The sequence below is a fragment of the Acomys russatus genome, chromosome 8 (assembly GCF_903995435.1).
Source record: "Acomys russatus chromosome 8, mAcoRus1.1, whole genome shotgun sequence".
Lineage (NCBI taxonomy): Eukaryota > Metazoa > Chordata > Mammalia > Rodentia > Muridae > Acomys > Acomys russatus.
In genome coordinates this window covers 34,024,450-34,039,355 of record NC_067144.1, presented here as the reverse complement: position 1 = coordinate 34,039,355, position 14,906 = coordinate 34,024,450, and the positions used below count along the sequence as shown (strand labels likewise).

Below are 14,906 nucleotides of genomic sequence, written 5' to 3'. Positions count from 1 at the left end.
GTTCAGTTCTACTTGGGAGGCAGGCCACAAAGTCTCTTCTGCTTTGTTTATGATTGAGAACATTGTTAAATGGTTTTGGGAGGCAGGCCCCATTTGTTTCCTGCCCACCCACCCCTGCTTCTATTTCTGTGGTTAGACTCTCTGTCTTTAATAACATACCCTCTCCCCCCTGACACACAGACAATAAAAGTAACCTGGCAATCTTAAAGAAAGCAGTAAGGAGATCTATAGTATTTGTCTTATGCTGTTTCATAGTGAGCACATGAGCATAGATGCATTTTACTTGCAATGTCTGTGGCAATTCTGTCCAGGAGGTTTCTCTCAGCATATGTCTTTCAGCAGCCAGTGTCCACTGATTTATTTAGGCACAGCTCCTCTCTTGGACATCTGCTCCATCTTCATGTGGCTCATCTCCTTACCCGCTCCCCATCCCCAACCTTGGCTACTGAGCTTTATGGTTCATTTCAGGCATTTTATTACTCTGGCAATGATGAACATACTGCTTTACCAGTCAGCCTCTCAGTAAGACAATGCTATGACTTGGCTAGTCCCCGCATTGTTGAATCTTCTCCAAACATATTTTAACATGAAGAAATGGAGGGGGGAAATGTCTTCCCACCTAGTCACTTTGTCCCATCCTAAATCAAATGCTTTATAAAAAGCTCATTCTTCATTCTCACTTGGTAATTTTGCATTCTTCACAATCTAGTTGTGAATTCTATAATAATAATAATGATAATAATAATAATAATAATAATAATAATAATAATAATAAAGTGATGGTGATGAAAATAGTTATAGTAGTGGTAGTATACTATGTGTTTTGGTACTTTTATTTATTTATTTATTTATTTATTTATTTATTTATTTATTTTAACTTTTATTTATTCCATGAAATTTTCATACATGTATGCAATGTATCTTGGAAATGTTCATCCCTTACTCTTCCCTCAAATGCCTCCAGAAATCCCATCACATATTACCCCCGATTTTATGCCATCCTTTATATAATTTATTTATTTGGTTTTTGTAGTCTGCTGAGTTTGATTAGCGTTGCCATATGCACATAGGCATGGGGTCATTTCCTGGAATATCAGAAATTTACCCATAACTACACCCCTACAAAAAGTGACTCTTTCTTCTACAGCCATTAGCTGTCAATAGCTCCTCAGGTCAGGGTGGCACCTCAGAAGTGCCATGCTCGAATGTTTAACTGGCCTGTGTAGGTAACCATAGCTACCAAATGTTCATGTGTGTAGCAGCGATGTTATGTTCGTTTCACGCCACTAATCGGCCCCCAAGCTCTTACATTCTTTTTACTTCCTCTGTCATGATATTCCCTAAGCCTTTGTGGAGAGAGGGTTATTGCACTTCATTCTCCCTCTATTGACCAAAGTCCCTCAGACAAGCAGGGCTCTAAAGTGTGAGCCTTTGAGTCAGGACTAACTTGCCGTTTGTTTGTTCTTTTTGATGGAGGGGAATAAAAATGATCACACCCATTGTGGATAAAGACTACAATGTTCTATAATAAATATAGAGATATGAATGTACTAATTAGGGCTATAATTTAAATAATTTCACTTAAATATTGCTGTGAGAATGATCATTCAAATCAGTTGTTTCATTGAAAAAGTACCTATGGGTATTAGCATCAATTAGCAGACACAATTTGGTGCAATAAAACTTTATTTGTAAGATAAGTGATGAGGATAATTTGTTTTACATTCTATTGTGTGTTTGCCTGATTTAAGCACTAAAACATGGGGGGACATTTAAATATACTGTTAGTAAATATGATGAACTATCTATTTTCCTAATTATTCTTACATGGAAATTTTCAGAAAAATATGAAAATTATGTAAAAATATGTCTTTTGTTATACATGTGATTGAGATACTATAAAATTTTTGTTTTAAAAACTCAAAATGTTAATATATTTTTTAGATTTTTAACATTCAAATAGCTGCTTAACATATAGTTCATTTAGATGATTAATACAAATATCTTGAACATACATTCAATGTGTGGCATTTCAAAACACATTTTTCATTTGTGAAAACATTACTGTAAACAGTAAGTGATATTCATATTTTGATCATTTGTTTTAAAGTTGAGTGCTATGTTACTTTACTCTCTGTCTGAAGTTGTAAAACAATGTACACAGATACTATTAAAACTTTGATTTCTCATAACAGCTATTCTGTACTCTTCTAAAAAGTAGTGAATGGTATTGCCTGTAATTCAGCACTTAACAGTCACAGGTAGGATGATCCTAAGTTCATGGTCAAGCTTGAGCACATAATTACTCAGTTTAAGGCCAATCTGAACTATGTAAAGGTGCCTTATGCCTAAAAACAAGGGCTGGTAATGTCATTCAGTGATAGCTTTCTTAGCATGATTATGACCTGAGTTTAATGCATACAATGAAAAAAATAAATGGATGAATAGATAAAAGTTATATAAACATATTTGTATGCTCTAAATTAATACTAAGATAAAATCATGTTAGCATATGTTCACTTAAAGACACAATTTATTATGCTTGCTTCAGCAGCGAATATATTAAAATGAGAACAATACAGAGAGGATTAGCATGGCCCTTGTATAAGAATGACATGCAAATTCATGATGTGCTCAATATTTTTCAATAGAGGAAATAAAATAGACATCTAAAGTAGATGAAGAGGGGGAGCTATGTGGAGGGGTGGAGAGAGTAGTAGGGGTGGAGATTAGGTGTGGGGAGAGGGGGAGAGGGGAAGGGAAGGAATGGCAGGCAGGGAGAATGGAGATAGTTGGGGGAGTACCTCTAGGACAGGGGAGGTCCCTTGGAGTCTAAGGGGTGACTCTAGCTGGGATTCCTAACAGTGGGAGATATGGAACCTGAAGTTACCACTTCCTGTAGCCAGGTGGGACTTCCAGTGAAGGGAAGGAGACACCAACCCACCCATAACATTTGTACTGCCTACATGAAATGTAGGGATAAAGATGGAGCAGAGATTGAGGGAATGGCAAACCAATGACTGGCCCAACTTGAGACCCATCCTATGGGACAGAGCCAACCCTGACTCTATTAATGATACTCTGATATGCTTCTAGTCAGGAGCCTAGCATGCTGTCTTCTGAGAGGGTTTATTCAGAAGCTGATGGAACCAGATACAGAAACCCACAGCCAAACAATAAACTGAGTTCTGTGAGTTTTGTGGAAGAGTGGGAGGAAGGATTGAGGAAGCCAGAAGGTCAAGGACACCACAAGAAGATCTATAGAGTAAATAAACTTGGGTCCATGGGGGCTCACAAGACTGAGCTACCAACCAAAGAGCTTACATGGTCTTGACTTACACATATTTAATAGATATGCAGCATGGTCATCATGTGGGTCCCTAACAATGAGAGTATGGGCTATCTCTGACTATGTTTGAACCCCTTTCCCTTATCTGGGTTGTCTTGTCTGGATCAGTTGGAAAGGATGCTTTTAGTCCTGCTGTGACGTGAGATTTCAGAGTGGCACGTGGTAGTACTCCTTAAGATCTCCCTTCTCTGAGAAGAAGAAGAAGAAGAAGAAGAAGAAGAAGAAGAAGAAGAAGAAGAAGAAGAGGAAGAGAAAGAGGAGGGAGGAAGAAGAAGAGGAGGGAAAGTGGATGTAAGAGCAGGACTGGGAAGAGAGGAGGGAGGGGGATGCTATCAGGCTGATAAGTGATTAAATTTAAAAAAACTCTTGGTTTACTAGCTTTAAAAGAAAGATACTATTTCTGCCTTCAGGACAGGGGAGCAGGAGAGCAGGCCCTGCCCTTAAGACAAAGGAGCTTGTGAGATGGCCCTGCCCTGATGACAGGGAGTGGGAGAGCAAGCCCTGTCCTGAGGACAAGGGAATAGGCCTTGATCTAGGGCTATGAGTGGACCTTACCCAACATCTACCCCATGTATGACCTTCTGGAACACATGAAGGGGCTGGACCTGCAGATTGAAAGACTTAGAATCTCCTTGACACATGGCAACAATGGGATATCCAACAGCAGTCCCAGTGAGGATCTGGTAACAATAGTGTAGGCCTGAAACCAGAACAATCACTTGTAGCAATATACATTTGGAAGTAAACATATGTAGACAAAGGCTATACTGCATGATACACTACAGCTTCTGTGACAATGAAAAAAAGATACTATTGATGGATTCACCTGTCAACAAATTTGATCTTTCATTTTATTGGAATTAGTCACCCTTAAAGTAGACTTATGTGTAGTCAATGACTACATGTAGAATAAACAGAATTTAAAGTGAGAAAAAAAATAGTCAAGGAACATTGGAAATCTATAAACATATATGTGGATGCAATTAAAGCAATTATCTTACTATAATCAGTTTTATACATTTCCATGGTAATCACTATAATTTTAGAATATTAGTTCAGCTACATTATCTTTAAAAGTGAAAACCTTCTTTGCTCCGAAAAATCTCATATATTTCCTAATCATATTTCCACAGACAACATTTTTGCCTATTTTTTGTTATTTTTATCTGTACTGTGTTGGAACTAGATTTGTCTTTATTGCTATTTACTTATTTATTTTTAATTTTTACCATGCTAACAATACAAATGTTTTTAAATGACTTACAAACATACTACATTGTAAAATTGCTTCAAGTTTTTCTCCATTTATGATGTTTATGGGTTTTTTGTACATAACTTTTTATGTGTTGATATACATTATCTCTGGTATTACATTCTCTAAAACTTTTATCATGAAGGCATATTGATTTTATATAAGACTCTTCTGCATTTATTGAAATGATCATGTGACTTTTGTGTTTAAGTCCATTTTTTTATGATTTATTACATTTATTCTCTAGTGTTTGTGGAAAATTCCCTGCATATCAGGAATAAAGCCAACTTGGTCAAGATGGGTAATGTTTTTGATACACTTCTGTGTTCTATATGCAAGTGTTTTATTGAGCATTTTTCATCTATGTTCATATTGGATTGTGGTTGTGTCTTTACATGGCATGGGTATTAGAATGATAGTGGCTTTGAAGGAGTTTCAGTGTGCCTCCTGTGATTCTATTTTTTAATAATAATAGATTGGCTTCTTTGAATAGATCTTCTTTGAAAGTCTGATAAAGTTTTGATGTGAAATTACCTGGAAAATTCCAAAAGCTATAGATATATAGCCATACCCAAGGATTTGGACTGCTCCATTCTCCCAGCTTTGATGACTGTGACACACTCTTCTCTCTTAGCTTAGTGTCATTTCCTGTGTGTGAGTCTCCTTGTTATCTCATAGCTCTGGCACTTCCAACATCCTTGAATCTCATTTCAGTGCAGGATTCACGTTTATAGATTTATGCAAGAACATCTCCTAACTCACACATCCTCCACCACACACACCTGGCTTCAGTGGGTTTTCTTAACCACAGAGAAAAATTCCACAACCTCTTCATTCCTGATTCTTTCATGACTCTAAAGGAGAACCACTGGGTGATAATGCAAAGTTAAACTGACCTATTGGCAAAGAACCTGACTACCACCATGAATTACATTTGATAATCTTTCTTTGCTGTTTTTGTTGTTTTTGCATAGATACTTTACCAAGCCTTTTCTTTTTACAAATTGGAAATTGTAGGGGACGGGCTATATGGCCAATTTTCAGCCATCTTGTCGGAGCCTAGGTTCCTATTTCTTCAGCAGTCTGCAGTTTACCAGACACCAGCTGACCCTGTTGTGGTTCAGCAGTTAGACTAGAGATAAGCCGGGCGTGGTGGTGCACGCCTTTAATCCCAGCACTTGGGAGGCAGAGGCAGGCAGATCGCTGTGAGTTCGAGGCCAGCCTGGTCTACAAAGTGAGTCCAGGATGGCCAAGGCTACACAGAGAAACCCTGTCTCGAAAAACAAAAAACAAACAAACAAACAAACAAAAGATTTAGATGGAGCCACCCTGTTGTGGTTTAACAGTTAGATTAGATAAAGATAGCAAAATATTCGGTGTGGCGGAAGGTTGTGATCTGCTTGCAATTCCTCGCATCTTGAGATAGCTTACAGATGGGTTGCCATAGCATTATACTTTCCTGCCCCCTGCCTTATAAAAACTCTGTGAAATTTCTCAATAAATGGGGTTTGATCAGAATGTAGACTTGCCCCCTTCTTCATGTCTTGTGTTCTGTCCCTATACAGGAAAATTTTCCTCCTGAGCTTTAGTCGAAACCCGGCGGGCCGGGGCAGGAAACTTGGCAGGGAGAGATCTTGCTGTGATGACACCAATCTTTTCATTCCATTTTGCATCCGAACAAGTCTTCGCTCCAACATTAAATTTACTGGTGCTGTTTTTTGTCTCAGACTATACATTTTATATTATTTTTGCCCTGATTCCTCTTTTTTACTGAGTACCCTCATAAGAGAGATCACTAATACCATGAGTCAGTAAATGGTAGGCTGTCTTGGAATCTCTGATGCCAGTGAAATCAGTCCAAAATCTTCTATTTAGCCTCAAGCAATTTTTTTAGGAAAAGGACAAAAACATCCCATTATTTGCTGAAATTTCACAAGAATTGTCTCAATTCCATTTACTATTGTTTTTCTCATCTGAAACATCTTGAGCATAGCCTCCATGTTCAAATTACTCTTGGAGATACCTGTCTTTAAAGATCCTATTAGTGATCCCTTATGCCCTACCTCCAGAGTTAAACTCCTTTCCTCATTCGAAGTCAAAAATTATGCCACAATCCTTCAAAAAGCCCAAAATTGGCATGTTGTATCCCATGGCCCACTCTCTGGTACCAACATCTCTTTTAGTCACTTTTCTATTGTTGTGATGAGATAGTATGACCAAGGCAACTTATAGAAGAGTTTATTGGTGGAGAGTTATAGTTTCACAGCTGATTCTATGACCCTCAAAACAGGGAAAAATGACAATGGACATGCAGGCATGACACTGAAAGAGTAGCTGAAAGCTTCATCCTTTTCTTAAAATAAAGAGAGAGAGAGAGAGAGAGAGAGAGAGAGAGAGAGAGAGAGAGAGAGAGAGAGAGAGAGATTGTATCAGGGAATGGTGTGGGCTTTTGAAACCTTAAAGCCCTCTGCCACTGACAAATGACTTAAACCTCTCCCTCAAATTTCCATCAACTAGTAACTAAACATTCAAACATATGAGCCTGGGTTCATTCTCATTCAAACCGCCACAAGAAGTTATTGCCTTGATCTATCATGTTGTTTTTATTTTTGTGATAAGTCTGAGCATGTGGGCTTTAGTTGTTACTTTAGTGTCAGCTATAGACAGGGCGTATTAGGGAAGAAGACAGAAGTGTGAATAAATTGAGATTAGGTGTTGCCAATGGTTAGTGTCAGATGGAGAGAAGAGACTAGGCTGTTGTTTAGGATATGTCTCTTGGTTCAAGCCTGGAGTGTAGGAGTGGATTTGACTAGATGGAGAGTTGTAATGTGGTGTGAGGAGCTCCTGTAAGCTGAGGTATAGGCAAGGTAGGTGCTGGTAGAAATCTAGATATTGGTTGGAGTATAGGCAGGGGTGGCCAGACTAGACTGGGACACAGAATGTGGGACCTGCTCTAAATATGGCAGATTGAAGAGCATATGTGGAGCAAATAGACAGACAACCTCATTGGGTGACACTCAAGAAGGATACAGGAGATCTGACTCAGTGGAAAGATTGGAAGTAGCATAGAAGGGCCAAACAAAGCTGGGGCACTGGATATGGAACTCAGGTTAGGTCTGGTGAGTTGAGGGAGTGCTCAGGGAATGGGGGATCAGGAAGATGAAAACAACAACAACAACAACAACAACAACAACAACAACAACAAATTTTAAAGGCGTACTAAGTGAGATGACTATCAAGTTTAACTTTACTAAGAAAGTTTGTTTTATATTTATGGTCGTGAGCCTAGCCTTTAACAGCCGAGCCATCTCTCCAGCCAAGGACAATATGTGTAGTAAACTTCGAACCCCTACCCAGATCTAGCCAATGGACAGGACATTCTCCTCAGTTGAGTGGAGAGTGGGGTCTGACTTTCACATGAACTCTGGTGTCCCATATTTGACCACGGCCTCTGGATGTGGAGGCCTGGTGGCACTCAGAGGAAGGATTGCAGGTTACCAAGAAGAGACTTGATACCCTATGAGCATATACAGGGGGAGGAGGTCCCCCCCAGTCACAGTCATAGGGGAGGGGAATAAAGGGAGAATGGGAGGGAGGGAGGGAGGATTGGGAGGATACAAGGGAAGGGATAACAATTGAGATGTAATATGAATAAATTATATATATATATATATATATATATATATATATATATATATATATATATATATATATATATAAAGAAAGTTTGTTTTGGTTAAAAGAATAATTGAAGCTGTTCAAATTATTTTGCATTATGAATATTAAAATATTTTATATTAACAAACTAAATAATAATTTGTACTCTGACATTATGCGAATAAAGACACAGTAAGTGATATATTGGAAATCATTTCTCTTTTTTTATACTTGCATGTGAAAATTCAAAACTACAAATGAGTAGCGACCTTAAGCTTCCTAGTGGAATCCTATTTTAGAAAGATGTTAGCTCTTGAAGATCCAAGCTATTTTAACCAGTCTTCTGTATTGCTTATTTTAGAAGAAAATGAATCACTTTTTACTAATGATGGAAGCCAATTGTTATATCTCAATCTAATTATTCATTTGAACTATTGAAACTCACCAGTGTTGACAATAATATTAAATGAAAATTTATCATTTCCATCTTAAATAAGAGAAAACCAAGTCTTTATTGAAGGAAATGATTTAGTTAGTGGAAAAGAGCTTTAGGCACAAGAGGGATTTGTTCCTCCCATGTCTGACTTTAGTTCTTTAGGTTATACAAATGTCTTTTGGCATTTTTTAATTCATTAATTCTGCATGTCCTTTGAAGCTTTTGCATTTTAAACCCTAGAAAAAGAAACATAAAGCAACTGTAAAGAAATATTTTTCCCTAAAAATGAAGGATAAGTCTATCATGGTGGTACATGTCTAAATGGCAGTACTTGGGAGACTGAGCTAGGAAGTTCTTGAGTTGAAGTTAACCTGGCCTACATAGAGTTTCAGGCCAGCTTGGGCTATAGAGCAAGATTCTGTCTCAAATTTTAAAGAGGTAAATAAACACAAACCCAAAACAATTCAAAAATCTTTTTAAAGCTTGCTAATTTCAAGCAACATATACTTATCAATATGTTGGGAATTTTGTACAATGTGTATTGATTATATGTACCCCAAACCCTCCTACCTCTTATCACATCCATCCTACCTCCCCAATTTCCTCCAAATTTCATATCCTCTATTTTTTTCTTTTTATAACCCACCTAGCCCAGTTTGTAATGCTCATATACACATTGGTGTAGGATCATCCTTTGGAATAAGATCACTTTGCATTTTCCATACCCTTAAAAACAAACAAAACAAAAAATAAACAAACAAAACCCCAGTCAACCAACCAAGCAAACAAAAAACAAAGAATCCAGCAGCTGTCAATAGCTCCTCAGTGAGACAGAGGACTCATGATCTGCATTCCTCTCTGCAAGAATGTCAAATGGCTTGATTCTGTACAGATCTCACTCAGAAAACACAATTTCTATGAGCTCGTGAGTGCAGTGGTCCTGATCTGTCCAGAAGACACTGTTTTGTACCCGTTTCTCAGCCCTTTGCTTGTACAACCCCTCTGCTTCTTCTGAAGTGGTCTCTGAGCTTTGCAGGATGGGATATGGATATGTGATATCTGATTTAACACTCCACTGATACTTATTGTGTGTGCTTTAACATTTGTCCTTTTCTGTCTTAACTGCTGCCCACTGCAGAAAGAAGCTATTCTGATGAAGACTGAGAGGTGCCCTCATCTGTGGACAGTTTGATACTCTGTCCATTTAACAAAATAACTGTTAATAGGCTTACCCTTGTGGCCTGTGACTTCCCTAGATAGTGATGGGACTTACAGCATGAGGCTTGTGTTTGTTCCTCTAGAGTGGATCTTAAATCAAAGCAGAAAACAGTTGGTCACTATCATAATATTCATTCCACTGTTGCACCCATGGTCATATCTTGCTGTGCTAGACACTATCACGCTTCACAGGATTTATAGCTAGGTAAGATTGTTGATGAGTTTTGCACCCCAGCAGGCTGCATAGCACCTTCCTGAACTTTGAAAGCCTGCCAGCAGGAAGAACACCTTCTGGTCAGTACTAACTTGATTCCTTCAAGCCCTGTGACCAAAGTCATTGGTGTTTTCAACTCCAAGGTCTTAACATTTAGTTTTGGTGAGAAACCAAGAGAAATCCTATTTTTTTAATAAACACGATTGACACTGATTATTAAGTTGTAGTTTTGCTATTATTAAGCAGTTCTTTTACGGCTAAAAGTTTCTTTGATGCCACCTTTATTTTGAAAATAAGGTTCATAAAAATTATACGCTGATAGCTCCATTTTTTAAAAAATCAAGTAATAAAATGAGAGTGTGTCTTTGTGCTTCAAAAATGGTTCCTAGTGAACAGACAGATTTTCACAAGATCACCTGTGTTATGAAACAAATACAAATTACGAAGACATAAAAATTAACCTATTGGGACTCTGGGTGAGAGAAGCAAGGGAGAATGGAGAAATAGAAGGATCCAGAGGGTCTTAGAAACCTACAAGTAGAACATTATGATGGGCAGATCTGGGCCCAGGGGTTCCTGCTCAAACTATGGCACCAGCCAAGGACAATATGTGCAGTAAACTTCAAACCTCTACCCAGATCTAGCCAATGGACAGGATGTTCTCCACAGTTGAGTGGAGAGTGGGGTCTGACTTTCACATGAACTCCAGTGCCCCATATTTGACCATGTCCACTAGATGGGGAGGCCTGGTGGTACTCAGAGGAAGGATAACAAGCTACTAAGAAGAGACTTGATACCCTATGAGCATATACAGGGGGAGGAGGTCCCCCTCAGTCACAGACATAGGGGAGAGGAGTAAGGGGAAAATGGGAGGGAGGAAGGAATGGGAGGATACAAGGGATGAGATAACAATTGAGATGTAATATGAATAAATTGAATAGCAAAATAAAAGGATACAGAGGGTCCTAGAAACCTACAAGTAGAACAATATGATAGGCAGATTTGGGCCCAGGGGTCCCGCTCAAACTAAGGCACCAGCCAAGGACAATACAGGAGGTAAATTTTAAACCCCTTCCCAGATCTAGCCAATGGTCAGAATATTCTCCACAGTTGAGTGGAGAGTGTGATATGACTTTCTCACGTACTATGGTGCCTCACTTTTGACCATGTCCCCTGGAGGGGGAGACCTGGTGGCACTCAGAGGAAGGACAGCAGGTAGCCAAGAAGAGACTTGATACCCTATGAGAATATATAGGGGGAGGTGATCCCCCTCAGGAACAGTCATAGGGGAGAGGAATAATGGGAAAATGGGGGGGGAGGAATGGGAGGATACAAGGGATGGGATAAACATTGAGATGTAACAAGAATAAATTAATAAAAAAAATTAAAAAAAATTAACCTAATACCAAACTCAGAAATAAATAAACAGAAAACAAAACTGCATTACCTGCAGTAAATTTTCTTTCTCTTTCTCCATCTTCTTTCTCTGCTGGTTGGGTGCCTAGTGATCAGTTCTGGGAGAAGTTGAAAATGCTGCTTGATTCCAATACATGGAATTATGAGGGATTCCAGGAGAATTTGTCTTACTGGTCATGAATATTAAATAAATATTTAAGTGAGTACATACCATGTGTGTTTTTCTGGGTTTGAGTTACCTCACTCAAGATTATCTTTTCTCATTTCCACCCATTTTCCTGCAAATTTCATGGTTTCCTTGTTTTCAATAGATGAGTATTATTCCATTGTGTAAAGTATTATAGTTTCTTTATCCATTCTTCAGTTGAGGGATGTCTGGGTGATTTCCAGTTTCTCCTTATTACTAATCAAGCTGCTATGAGCGAGTTGAGCAAATATTCTTGTTGCACAATGGGGCATCATTTTTGGGTATAGACCCAGGAGTGGAATAGCCATTTTGACAGGTGTAAAGTGGAATCTCAGAGTTGTTTGCGTTTGCATTTCTGTGTTGGCTAATAAAATTGAACATTTCTTTAAGTGCTTCTTGGACATTCATAATTCCTCTGTTGAGAATTCTGTTATTAGTGGATATTAGACATATGGTACAAGATAAACCATACTACAATTCACAGACCAAAGATGCTAAATAATAATGAAGGCCCAAGAAAGGATGCATGAATCTCACTGAGAAGGGTAAACAGAATAGACAGAGAAAGTGCTTGAAGAGAAGAAACAGGATAGGAGAGCAAGTGCTGAGGGAAATGTGGGTGAGGATCTGATGTGGGGAGAGCAGGGCAGGCCCAGGAGGACAGAAAGACTGCATTGAGAAGAGAAACTGTGGCCTGGGCATCTCTGAGACAAGCTAGAGACCCACAACAGCATAGGCTCCTGGGAGAATATAGGAGTAGCTCTAGCTACTAGGGATGGACTTGGAGATTGAAGAGACCACCCTCTAACCAGAAAGGGCTCCTAGCAGAGGAGGGGAAAACCATCCCACCCACAAAACCTTCAGGCCTAAATTTACCCTGTCTTTAAGATGTGCAGGGATAAAGAAAGAGTAGAAATTGAGGGAATGTCCAGAACATTCAAGAAAGCCAATCCCTGGCACTATTAAAGACACTCTGCCAAACTTGCAGATGGGAGCATAGCATTGCTGTCCTCTGAGAGGCTGCTTCCAGCAATGGATTAAAACAGATGCCGAGACTCACAGCCAAACTTTAGGCTGAGCATAGAGAACCTTGCATAAAAGTAGGAGAAAGGATAGAAGGACCTGGGGAAAGAGTAGCTCCACAAGAAAACCAAGAGAGCCAACTAACCTGGGCCAACGGGTTTTGTGGAAGGTGAAATACCAACCAAGGATGATGTGTGGACTGGACCTAGATCATGTATGCATATTCACCAGATGGGCTGATTGGCCTTCATGTGAGTCCCCTAGTAAGAGGAGCTAGGTCGGCCTCTGACAAAGACTTTCTTGCATGCTTTCTGATCACTTCCTTCTGGAGGGGCTCCCTTGCCAGGCAGCCATGGTAGAGGATATGCTCAGTCCTGATGTGACCTGATGTGCTGTGGTGGGAGAGGGGGAGTCTCCCTTCTTCTGAGGAATGGGAGTGGGGACACAGGAAAGAAGGAGAGAAGGTGGGAATGGGAGGAGAGGAGAAAGGGGGCTACAATTGGGAAGTAAAGTTAATTAGTTAATTAATTAATTAATTAAAAATAAATATTTAAGTGGAATTTAAAACGACCTATCTTTGATTACAAGGGACAAAGTGAATGGGTCTGGACAAAAAAGACCCTAAGTGGCATCATTGAGCAGTCATCGCTGAACAGCCCCAAGGCTTTCTGCTGCATGACATCTTTCATCGATTCCTTCTCGGATTCCCACAATTTAAATTCTAATTTTTTGTTATTTTTGTTGTTCCTAATCACTGGTGGCTGAGAGAGATAGTGGTGCAATGTGTATAATCTGGCACGACCAGAACCACTTACTTTTAACAACCATCATTAGAGAGGCAAATATCCAATTGGTGTAAAATAGAAGCATAACAGTGTGTGAAGGCACGTGGGGGACTATAAGAACACATAGTAGAGTATGAATATATGGGGAAGTTTAAATTATTTTAATGATTCCCGTGGATGAATTCAAACTTGTGAATTTAGAAATTAAAATTTAGCCATAGGATAAATTTTGAAATTTCAATTGCTATATTCTCTCCGGCAATAATTAATTTAAAAGTAGTCTAGTAAATATTTTTCATACTTTGAGAAAGAGGACTATAGGCAAAGCTGATTTATCTACATTTACTTATCACAGAATGCATCTCTCCTACTCAGTCTACTGAGCTCATTAACTGGGGAGCTCCAGTTCTGCTAGTCTATCAGTTACATGGGCAAGGGGTTCAGTTCATTGGAGGTAAAAGTGGTAAGGTGTACCAGGTATTTCCCTTGGCTGTGAAGATGAAGACTAGAGAGAAAGGAGGCCCGAGGGACATACATTTCTTTTAGCGAGCAGCTAAATCCTGACCAGACATTGCTCAATTCACACTGTGACTAAGACTCTGGACTGAGGCTAAAAGTAAAAATATAAAGAAGAACAGAAGAGTTTTAGAAGGGAAGTGGATTGTAACCAAGAGACAATACTGTTTTGCTATGAGTTAGTTACACAATGAAACTATAGTTTTCTTTTTTAAAAAATTTATTAAACATTTTTACATGTACACTTATATTATTACACATATATTACAATAAACTACCTTCCTCAAGAAGAACCATGAAGCAATCAGGAATTATATAAATATTTACATTCATAATGTTTTGGCTCTTTGTACTTGTCAGCCTTGAAGAAAACATCTTTCCTATCTTGGTGAGTCTAAAATTCCGAATGTAAATCGATATCTATCATGTCTCATCATTATCAACTTAAAACATCTATCTAGACCTAAAAACACCTTAACTCCTAAACAACTAAGCTTGACTGTAAAACTAAACTTTGAACTTCATGAAAGACTTAATTTTCTAACGGAGTACACACCTCTTTGCACTTACCCATCAAAGCGGTGTTTGCAGCACAGTTCTGTCTGAGCTGTGGTCTGGCCCTCATTTAAGAGAGTTCTCTCCATCCGCTCAGCTTTCCAAGGTGCCCAATTTTCTTTTCCTTTCTCCTGTAGGTGTTTATTGGGCTCTGCTTCATGCAAACTAAATATGGCTGCTTCATAAACAGAGATACAGAGTGACAAAATAATGCTTATGCCAAATGAGAACCACAGTCTAAAAGACTGTGTGTGGACATAGCTTGAAGAAAACGATTCCTCTGGAGAAACAGTGAGAC

At 38.8% G+C, this 14,906-nt stretch overlaps 1 non-coding gene across 1 annotated transcript; it reads left to right on the top strand.

The window, feature by feature from the left end:
• The first annotated feature begins 2,542 nt into the window (after positions 1-2,542).
• On the top strand, positions 2,543-2,645 carry LOC127193517 (U6 spliceosomal RNA). The gene has a single exon (XR_007831158.1). It is a non-coding gene; the product is annotated as a U6 spliceosomal RNA (small nuclear RNA).
• Positions 2,646-14,906: the final 12,261 nt, after the last annotated feature.